Raw genomic sequence first — 8,871 nt, forward strand, 5'->3', positions numbered from 1 at the left:
TAGATTCCGAGGGAGCAAATTAGCAGCAATTTTTTAAGATATAAATTGTTAAAAAACATTAATATTCGGCGCAACTATCTTTCGGTATGGGAAACGACCAAATCGGCAGTGTGGCCTCATCTGACGGCGACTTCGGGAACTAGATTAAGATTTTTGGATTTAGTTCTAATTTCTGCTACCAGGTGGGTACCAAAATTTGAGGAATTTCTCGATTTTCTAGTTATCCCGCGCTATTTCAAATTCAAATTTCGTTCAAAATTTATCATTAAATATATTTGTAATGCAATTTTAACTAAATTTAACAATTATTATTTATTTATGTATAGAAAATATGTTATAGAGGTAGTGATAGGTTAAATAAACAATGCATCTGCATCATTTAACTGCTTTTTGTTGAATAAATATTACATTCATGAGTGCAGGATATTTTATGTCCAGCCATCTAGTAAGAAGAATGATTTACGATTTGGCTGGCATCTTTGGTGTTTCTCTGTAGATGGCGACACAGATATTTTTATCTATTTTTTATATATAAAAGGTAAATGTTACTGAAACCACCAATATTGGACAATTATTACTGCACTACATCGATTCAACGAAAGTCAACGAACGTTTCCATTCTATTTCACTGCTGAATTAGAATTTAATATAAATTATGTAATCTGTTTCATTGAAGAAAACGTGTAAAATACTGTATATGTACGATACCTTCGTACATAAGGATTTTCCTTTCTTTGTATATTTATTATATATAATGAGTAACAAAATTGGAACGCTAAAAAATAAACGCCCCCGGGTGGGCTCGAACCACCAACCTTTCGGTTAACAGCCGAACGCGCTAGCCGATTGCGCCACGGAGGCTGTGGTTTAGTGACTTTAAAATTTCTATAATAAGGAGCACTTTGCAAACTTTACGTTGTTTCTTACTATATACAATATTTATCACCGTAACACAATATACTGATGTACAATATATTACTCTTTTTGATAATTACACGTTTCAATGTTCATGAGTTGTATTCCTGCATGAGGATGCAAGTAAGTGTATGCAACTGTACTTTCATTTCTGTTAAACGGAAAGTATATTTAAGGCGTTAATTCCTTTTTTGGAGCATACCTAGGTTGCATTATAATTATTAGGCTTATAGATATTTTTATACTTTCTGGATTACTTTTCAAAAATAGGACTCACATCGCAATTTGCCCACTCTGCCAAGAATTCTATCGGCCTTTATGGAAAATGAAAATCACAATAGACTTTATTAAACTGGTTAATAAATGCATGAAATCTCTACTCTAAATTTCACGAGCAAGAAATTTATTGAAATAATAACTGAACTGTTCTGTATGTTGGGATATTTTTGCTATTTCTACCACATTGATAAACGGGACAGCTTGTTGAAAATATGCAAATTGATAAATTGACGAACTGTTTCGCTTCAGTGTTCTAATGAATGTTGCGACGAATCTCAGAAAATACACTGTTATAACATTGTAATAATGTATATGAGTTTAGGAACCAGTGTTAAAATACCTATGTTAATATCAATATTTATTACACAAGGTACAGTACTTCAGCAATGCGATTCTCAAAATAATGCTTCATTAGCATCTACGTTTACAATTCATTACATAAAACAACATGAAACGTTTACTGTCAATAAAATTAACGACACACAGACTTCTCCTTTAAATTCATTTTCATAAATAAATCGATTGAGATCGAGGCAACCAATACTTTTCCCAAATTCGTATTATTTATTTTCTTTTTTTAGAAAATAAATAATGCAGCTACTCCGGGTGGACCTAAACAGTTCATACGCCTCGAGCGCTGTTCCTACTTTGCCTGATGGACGATACGATCCTGTCCCTCAAAAGGTTATAATCTCGTTCATCCAGTTCATCATTCGTCAGTCGCAATCTGTTTCAAATTCGATCCGAGCAATCGTAAGAGGACGTTTCGATTTTCGAGCACAAATAAGGATGAGAATTGAAAGCTACTGCCGGCTCGAGTGTCGGTCACGAGCGAGTCAAATCTACTGTGACGAGTTCGCCGATGAGCCCGGGGCAAAAATTCAGCATCGATCTCAAGTGAACACCTACCTTCTGGTACTGTTATGCCATAGAATCTTGAGTGGATGCTCTGGGGGTTCCCATCATTTTGTCGATAATGTAATAACGTCGACGGTGTAAGGGAACCGGTTGAACTTTCGTCGAAATTCTGCTTCAACGAGTCACGTGGCGTACACGGTTTATCCCAAAACTTTCGGAACTGTGAAACAGTGATTTTTCTTGTAAGATATTAATGACCTTGATTATCAAAAATCGAAAATAATTATATTTTGGGGAAATACAGTGATTATGATTACTTAGACTCATGAACATTTGTGACGCTCCTTTTTTCAAGACGACGAAGAGAGAGATTGTCGAAACCTTGTGACTTCATGAATTTTCAAAATGGGTACTTATTTTGTTTTAAAAAACTATCATACAATTTCATTAATTGCAGTATCTAGATATACACGTGGTTTTGCGTCTTTTGATTATGTTCTCTTTTCCAAATTAAGATAAAAATATGAAAAATTATATTTGACACCTACATTATAGGTTTAAGTATTTCAATGGCTTTGACCGCCATTGTCTGCGTCATCTTGAAGGACTACGTTTGTTACAATAATTGCAAACAGTGTATCTCTTCAAGAGAACACATTTTCTATAACTTATAGTAAAGAGGATCAATATCTTACGAAATAAGTGCTATTTCTACATTAGCTCGGAAGCATTTTAATCGAAGTTCTAACGCAAAGTACGAGACGATTTTCTGCAATGAGATTTAAGTAAAGAGTACAGATTTATAAAAATCGATTTGCATTAACGTAAAATAAAAATGCCCGTAGATATTTAACACAAAAGGACGATGACACGGTTTTTCGTCACGCTCGATCTCGCGCGGAGATTCATTATACACAGAGTTCCAAACTCGGAACAGATCGATTAACACGTCAATTTGCATTTAAGCGTAACTAACTTAATGCGGGCCGCAGATGCATACATGCAAAGTAAGCTGTGCCTTACAAATGATGGCTCCGACTGACGACCATTTGTTACTCGCGTCCTGAACAAATTTCTGTTTTGCATAATGGACTAGATGATTCTGATTCATCAGATCGTTACACGAACATTATTCCATATGTGTGTATATGTAGCATACCTTAAAAGCAGATTTCAATTTTATTCACTTCAGTATTATGTCAGATTTCACTTTCATGCATTTCATCATTTTATAGAAGAATGAAATACAGACTGTTACGAAAGCCTATGCATGGGTCCTACCAAGAAATATCTGGCCCCGAAATGACGGAAAATGTTGAACGTTAAATTAAGACAGTGGCTGGCGTAGCAACGAGGTGTCGATAATGAATCTCAGCGTTAATTAGCCCCCGAAGGTGAGGCGATAAGCAGCCCGGTCGTGGCATACCGATATCTTCTTCTCTCAGTCTCGCGCGGGCACATCGCAAACTAAAGCCCTAACTGAAACGTCACGCCACTTGTTACTCGTTAGTGTGCACGATGCCATCTTTACTGCTGGCCACTCGCTCGAGTTACTCCAACGGCAGGCCACATCGATACCTGCACACGGGCCCTGTAATTAACAATGTTCCCCGCCTTTATCCCCGACCTTGGCCCCCGACGAGCCTCTTAGACAGATTTTCACCGGAGATGCCGACTTATCGTTCGTTCGGAATTGTTAATCCGTGGGGTGTTGAAATCGAAATTATTTCAAAATCATGAAATTTTTTCGGTTAACCAAAATAACTCATCCACTACGATAGCAGCGTCTTTAGATCCTACAGACGGAGTCTTTTATCGCTTGAAACACCTTGGGAATTAATATATGACGTCAAATGGACTGCTGTTTTCTAACATAGATGATGTAAAATTTTCTCAAATGAATATCGTCCATGGAAAACATCCAACTTTAGTTGTTAAAGTATCGGCGCAATGACGTTATCGATAAGGTGCTTTAACTAGGGATAACTATCCAGAAAGGGGCAACGACTAGAAAAATGACTTCTAAACAAGTTACTATGAAACAAAATTTTAGTATTATACTCTAGTAGTATTGATAAGTAAGCTGATTGATGACTTTGACCTTGATTCATGTTGTCAAGGTCACCCTTCTGAGCGACCTTCAGGAAGTTTCAGTTATCAACTGTTTATTAAAAAGTTATTAACAAAATAATAATACCTTTCACTTGAACTGTCTCTAAATAACGCTGAATGACTTCTTCCTTTTCTCCTTGAACTGTCTCTAACCCATTCTGAATAACTTTTTTTCTGAACTCTCTCTACAAAACTCTAAGGCATTAACTGATCGGAGTTGGTCAGAGACAATTTTGTTTGATAATAACTTTCTTACTAACGGCAATCCCCAACTAAAACCTTCACAGTACCACTTCCCAGATAGCACATGACGCGAATGACGCCTTGAAGCCGTTTTAAAGGCGCCTTAGACCGTAAAATGAGCGTCATGTGCTATCTGGGAAGCACATAGTATTGTGAAGGTTTTAGTTGTGGATTGCCGTTTGTAAGAAAGTTATTATCAAAAAAATTATCTCTAACCAATTCCGATCAGTTAATGCCTTAGAGTTTTGTAGAGACGGTTCAGAAAAAAAGTTATTCAGAATGGGTTCGAGACAATTTTGTTTGATAATAACTTTCTTACAAACGGCAATCCCCAACTAAAACCTTCACAATACTACTTCCCAGGTAGCACATGACGCGAATGACGCCTTGAAGCCGTTTTAAAGGCGCCTTAGACCGTAAAATGGGCGTCTTGAAAGCGTCATATGATATCTGGGCAGACTGATGACCTTGACAATATATTGAAAAATTATCGAAATTGGAGGTGGCTCTCTAATTCTAAACATTTCCCACAGCTTGTATAACCACTCCTCAGAACCCGTAGCTCCAAACTTACAAACAATTACAAGTATCTATCGCAGAATCCTCAAATCTTTCCAACCGTTTGCACTCGTCGACGTCCGACGAGGGAAGTCGCGAGCTTTTCAATGAGAGAAACTACTGGTCAAAGGGATCCACGTAATTTTACACCTGGAATTAGAGAAATCGTCTGTTAGAAGAGGGATCCACGTAACGTTGGCCAGCATCAGGTGGAGTCAGTTCGTCCGGTCTCGACCAGGGGGAGGGGGGACCGTGGGTCCAATCTCGGAGGTATCTTTCGAGCGTCGACACAGAGTGCTTCCATTACGCTGGGCGGTGGTCCCTCGTTATATCCGGGACAGCCAAGTCCGTGGCTACTCATCTGATAGTCCGAGGATTTATGGCGGCCCTGATGGTTCATTTAGCGCTGACATGACTGGACAGGGGCGGGTCGAGACGTTTTTCGCGTCACGTGTATATGCGTGCGCGTGTATGTGTGTGCGTGCGTTAACGCGACAATACGGAAATATCTTGTTAAAAACGGGCCGAGTGGCGCTATAGATTGGCTGATTTAACTGCATACGCGACGTCCCGTCAAGTGCATCAATTGGGAAATAAGCCTAAACTGCGCCACGAAAAACCATTATTAAAATGGCCGCCCGTTAATCGGGCCCGGGGGACACACTCGTTTTCGACGAATCATGTGTCGACTAGCCACCTAGTACATTATCTGCGACAAGGGATCGTAAATCTTGATGATCATTTGTATATTTGTAACATAGGAGATATTTCTGTATGTCTTGGAAAAATAACGAATGTATAAATAGCATTTAATATCTGGGGAGACAGAATGTATTAGGTTCTCTTTTTAAAAAAAAATGTTATTTTATATGTTTCTTGTATCAAATTTTTCACTCTTTTCGATGGTAAAAATTATTTCGTTCAAAGTCAAGTTTAATTTTTAATATAATAATGTAAAAATGAGATTGAGTTTGTATCTTGGTCTGAGCCAAATAATGTACAGGCCATCATATAAGGGATTTAATGCAATGTTCACCACTTCTACGTATCGAGACTTTTCTTAAATTCATTCAACAGTTCGAAGGTAGCGATTGTTTCTCGTTGAAGCCTTATAGAACGATTCCAAAGTGACAAGATTTTTGCACCTTTGATTTGCTCTCCTCTAAAGTTTGATAAGTGTGACTTAATACACTTTGGCTCTGGGATCCAGATATATGAACTCGATGCTGCGGATGGTTCTAGGCTTGCATCGAATCATCGAGTAGACTATGTAATTATAATAGCATCGTCACCATATATATATGGTACATAGAACACACTGTACTGAGTAAGAAAGCCTTAGTAAACATAAGTGAAAAGGTCAACCGTTTCTGAGATATAAACATTTTTGTATATTAGCATTATTCACCTTGTAAGCCACAGATGGTCTTATTCTAATGAGTAAGTAACGATAAGTTGATAATCGAAACAATTTCATTTCATGTAAGATCGAAATACTCGTTGCAGCAATCTTTAATTGGGTACAACATTTAATTCACTGAAGAACCATTCTTTATGTTATTACAGATATAAAATACTTCGAATCCAATAACAGTATTATGAATAACACGAAATGTCGCATAATTTTCTGCGGAGTTAATTGAACGTCCGATATGCATGAAAACCTGGCAGGTTGGCACATATTGTACAAGTTCATTATTGAATCTGACGAGAAGTCGTATAAGCCGCGACGGGCTCGGTCGGTGGCCTCTAACGACCAATAAAATATAATTCATACTTCGTTCACAATGCACCCGAGATTTTTATGCTCGTTTCAATATATGAGATTAAGCCATTAGACTTGCAGGTGAAATATCAGTATATGTACGGTGGTTTTAAATATACGGTGGAACATTTATGATGTATTAAATGCATTGAAAATGTAATTTGCATGTGTTCAATCAATAACCAATAATCATCTATTACTTCTTTGCCATTACTCTTAATACAAATGGATCTTTCAATAGCTAATGAAATATTCTGAGCTTTTGTACCCCTAAATTTAAAAATATTAATAAATTTTTATCTTCATTCTATCTGTTTATGGCTTGGAATCTTTCATAGTTAATCTTATTTTTAACATTATAGTACAAGCACGACAATATAAATTAGCGAATAAATTGCGATGATACCTCATGCAGTCTCTTCGATTTGCAAGAAGGAAATATCACAGATATTATCCTTTCTGCAACCCAAACTCTTTAACCCTCCTTGTAAGAGATGTAAAGATATCTATTATAACAATCTACGTAAAATTAAATTTCTATAGAAGGCAATTTGTTCCGAAAATACTGTTTCGACGAACAGCACAGTTGGTTCAATTCTAAATCTTCGAAAACTGCTTATCGTAGGTGAAATATGAATTCCATCCTGCAACATTATTTTGGAAGATTGTCAGAAATTTTATGCGATTCTTTGTACTTTCTATATTCTATCAAACATTTACTCTAAATCATAGTATTGCCTCATTTAGTGGTCGCAGTTTTTCCTCCTTAGTAATGACAAAGTTATCTCTACCTTCTTTCTATCTCATTCGGACTCAATCTTTTTAATCTTCAACCAATTCAGAGTCGAATCGACAATTCCTGAAACATCTACTCCCCTTGATAGTTATCGCGGTAAAATTCCTGTCTACGATTACTAAACAATTACCATTAAGTTTTACGTGAAGTCATTGAATGGCCTGCGAATTTAACGTATGAGAAATATCCTTTGGAAACAGGGAAACATGAAATGCATCTTGTAAAACACATGGAAACGACGCCACTCATGTGCAACCTTGATATCCTCTGTCATGTACCGAGTAACTGGTTAAGGTAAAGCTAACAATCGTGGACACGACGACTCGTGTGTACCTTTCTACAGCCGTGCTAGTGAACTGATTTCCAAGAGCTACATCATTCTACAACTGAATTCGCTCATTGGAACCTTGGCTACCGTACAACACGCCTTGCGTTAAGGTGCATTTCCAGTGGAAATTTTGCACCTATCGAACGATGGCGAACAAATGGAATAGTTGTCCTGGGCACACTTCCATTCATTTATTAAAATAGGACAATGTACGTGTATACGTAGTATAATATATCAATCCTATAATACAAACAAAATTGCTGCTGTTAAAAATCAAGTAACAACATTATTAATCCTGATAAAAGTTTCTGTTCTATTGTGTTTCATACATTTACATTGGTTGTAATTGGTGGTAAAGTGGGGATAAAGCGGAAACTCGGCCAGCAGACTCGTGCTCTGATTGGTCGAGGTTTTTCGTTAATATCTCGTTAAGAAAGCCTCGGATAACATTTTTGCTAACGAAAATGTTGTTTCAAATCATCCCAGGAATCCCTTATTTCCGGGAGTCTAAGCTATTTTGGGACACCCTGTATAATTTTGTTTCCTCACTACGGCTCGACAGAAAAATCACGAACACACGGCTAGAGCTCCCTTTCGTCGTTCCCCGCCTAAGAGGGAACTGCGAAATGCGTGAAGAACATTTTATGGCGGTGAGTTTCTTGCATGTGCGTATGTATGCAACTCCCGCTACACCGTCTGCCGTGGGAAACGTGACACGACCACGCTCCTAAACCTGCAAAAGCTGTTTCGAGACCGTAGATAGAGGTCTAAGCCGGTAGCCGTGGATACTCCCGTGTGCTCGATACCACGGAGAGATAGAACAGAAATAAAAAAACCCAGACGGGGTAGGGAACTTTGATAGCCGGGCGCAATAAATTACTCATTTGCTTGTCGTCAAACACGATCTGAACGTCATCGAAACATCACGCGCGTTCCTTTATGAAGAAATCGGAACGGCGATCGAGGAACTCGACCAGTGGCTTATCGATGTTTCGAGAGTACGAGGCAATTCAAAGG

General features: G+C 37.8%; 1 non-coding gene across 1 annotated transcript; it reads right to left on the bottom strand.

Moving 5' to 3' along the window:
- Nucleotides 1-787: 787 nt before the first annotated feature.
- Trnan-guu lies at nucleotides 788-861 on the bottom strand. Its single transcript has one exon. It is a non-coding gene; the product is annotated as a tRNA-Asn (tRNA).
- Nucleotides 862-8,871: the final 8,010 nt, after the last annotated feature.

This window comes from Dufourea novaeangliae, unplaced genomic scaffold, assembly GCF_001272555.1.
Source record: "Dufourea novaeangliae isolate 0120121106 unplaced genomic scaffold, ASM127255v1 scaffold177, whole genome shotgun sequence".
NCBI lineage: Eukaryota > Metazoa > Arthropoda > Insecta > Hymenoptera > Halictidae > Dufourea > Dufourea novaeangliae.